Source organism: Egretta garzetta, unplaced genomic scaffold (assembly GCF_000687185.1).
Source record: "Egretta garzetta isolate BGI_Z169 unplaced genomic scaffold, ASM68718v1 scaffold612, whole genome shotgun sequence".
Classification (NCBI taxonomy): domain Eukaryota; kingdom Metazoa; phylum Chordata; class Aves; order Pelecaniformes; family Ardeidae; genus Egretta; species Egretta garzetta.
This window is the reverse complement of record NW_009259030.1, coordinates 1,631,135-1,633,678: the sequence shown is the minus strand read 5'-3', so window position 1 is coordinate 1,633,678 and position 2,544 is coordinate 1,631,135. Positions and strand designations below refer to the sequence as shown.

The window sequence follows — 2,544 nt, the reverse complement described above, 5'->3', positions numbered from 1 at the left end:
CCGGCAATGCTACTAATTGTTATTTATCATAGTCAGCAGACTCAACAGGGAGGAATGCAATTCCTTCAAACTATTTTCACATGTGCAGAGGGGGAAGTGGAAATGGGCATTTCAAGAGAGGAATGCCATCGGAATGAGCATCCTGAGCCGATCTGTATTTGCACTTGAGCTTGCACTGGGAGGACTGTTCATCCAAAGGCCAAAAGTGGGTGACAAGCCAGTGAATTTCACAGACCTCAGTGTTTCTTTTTAACCACCGTTCAATTCCGACACGGATTGTCTCTGAAATACTTATACCCAATAGGAATGGACAGCTCAGCATATTCATCATAAAGATGTAAACATAATGCACCTTCTGCTGCAAGCCTGTGTCTAGTGCAGGTTGGCAGTATCCTAAAGGCTGCTTCTGTCTGCTGGCTAGCCTGTGCCCTGCGCTGGCGTCTTCACCACAAACCCTCCAACCGTCGTGCAGTCTTTGCAAGAAGTCTGACTGCTTCTCAGCAGAAAGGCTTTTTGTTCAGACACTTCATAAAATAACTTCCCTTTGTTCGTTCTCCAGAGTTTTTGTAACAGCCACTGTTTGTTTCGCTGTTTGGAAAAAACATTAGAAGGAGAAAAACGACGAATTATCTTTTGAGATTGTGCAAACCCGCACTGATAGTTCCTCTAATGTCGAAGCGAAATCTGAACTTAGCGCACCTCACCTAATCATTAATTCCCTGCGTTCTGAGCTACATTTCTAACTGTCTGCCAGGGCACACACGTACCACTGCAGCGGTGCACTCTGGAAACATCTGTGGAGCAATGGAAGGGTGAGGAAAAAGTAAATGGTGGCCTTGCCGTTATGGTTCAAACATGTACAGCAATATTATGTCGTTTAACTCTCAGTTCACATGTTAAGATTTCCATAAGTAAGTTTTCCACCATTTGTGGTGCTGTTACTAAGCTCTAAAGGAAATGCACAACCGTTTCAACAGGGCACAATCCAGGACGTGCAGCTCAAGTGGAGTAATGTGAAAATGTTGAGCTAAAGCCCTTTCTTACACCTTACAGAATCACAGAATCATTTAGGTTGGAAAAGACCTTTCAGATCATCAAGTCCAACCGTTAGGATGTAGCAGGTCTGCACACACAAACTGGTTTTGTTACTGTGGTCTTAATAGAACCATACAGAGCGTGTGAGTACTCTTCAGGAACCTGCTCTGGAGTGCTGGACGTGGAAGCAAGTTTGGTAGCCTCCAAATAGCAGAACTATGGGACTTTTTTAAAGGGTGCCTTTTCCAGCTATTCTTCATCTTTATTAGCCATGATGAAAATTAGCCATGACGGAAAAAAAAATTCTGATCTCCTCGACTGCTTGTAAACATCCTTTAATAGCTTTTTTTTAAACGACATGCAAATGGTTAAATGTTACAAGCATGATTTATCACAAGCGATTATTTCTTGAAATACGTTTTTTGTTAAGACTACCAAGGCACAGGTATTTCTGGTGTCCTGAGAAGATTCATCCTCCATTTTTCCCTGGATTCAACACACCTTTGAATGCTGAGTTTATGAGCAAGAAGAAGATGTATTTTATGCTGAACTCTTTAGGAAAAAAATTTATAACCTTATATTTATAGCGTGCTGTAATCTAAGCTGCTATATTTACCTGCTAACAATGTATGTTCTCTTGCACGGAATTCTGAACTCAAGTGACCACGGGAAGAAAGGTGATTACTTTCTGCCCATCTAGCATATTGCATAACATATATTACACAATGCAGGAGACTGCAGAGCTGAGAAGGCAAAATGGTGACTGTCTATCATCTGTGAAGATAAACTTTGAATCGAAGCAGCGTTCAATAACGGGATGTCATCAGATGCTGACAGCACCAAGGTCACTTGATAGAGAATAGTACTCGGAACTACCTCTCCTTTTCTACAAGTTATGTTTCTGCTGAGATATGAACATTGAACATGAGACACTGAAATATGTGTGAAGTGTAAAAGATACCAAGATTCGTTTTTCCAGATACTTGTATCAAAATGGTAGGCAAGCAGCTGAGACTCAGGGAAAGACTCCCAAATGGCAGGCCAGTAACAGTTCTGCAGCACTAGCAGAACTGCAGTGTTTTATAACAGATGCAACCCTGTCCAGAAGGCTTACAGTCTAAACTAAATTAAATACTACCTAAGCTTAATTACCAGTAGACACACTTCCAAATAGATTCAGTATCCGCTGTCAGCCAGCAAAGCAAGCATTGGCAGCTATTTACATTCTGCTGCTTTACCGGATACAAATTTCTGTTGCTAATGTCATTTAAATAGCGTTTCTGGAACAGAAGAAGTCAGCCTAGAAGTTTGCAGACGTAGTAGGTACTTGAACAATGACTCCTAAGCTTCTGCAGGAAGAGGCAGAACTTCCTCAACTAATGAGCTCGCTACGCACTACACCGTACGCGCAGCACGTGCCAGGACAGCAGCAGTTTGCCCTCACGGCCTTGAAAAATACACCCCCACCCCGCTCCGCGCCCGTGGCTGGGCCACGCAGCGAAGGCCTGC

General features: G+C 42.8%; 1 protein-coding gene across 6 annotated transcripts in view; it reads right to left on the bottom strand.

Moving 5' to 3' along the window:
* The window catches only part of FAXDC2 (fatty acid hydroxylase domain containing 2), an 18,465-nt gene extending 17,441 nt beyond the window's left edge, over window positions 1–1,024 (bottom strand). For all 6 annotated transcript variants that reach the window (XM_035890289.1, XM_035890288.1, XM_035890287.1 and 3 more), the window contains exon 1: window positions 353–1,024. The gene's annotated coding sequence lies outside the window, so the exon portion shown is untranslated. The remainder of the gene's footprint in view (window positions 1–352) is intronic.
* Between the last annotated feature and the right edge of the window lie 1,520 nt (window positions 1,025–2,544).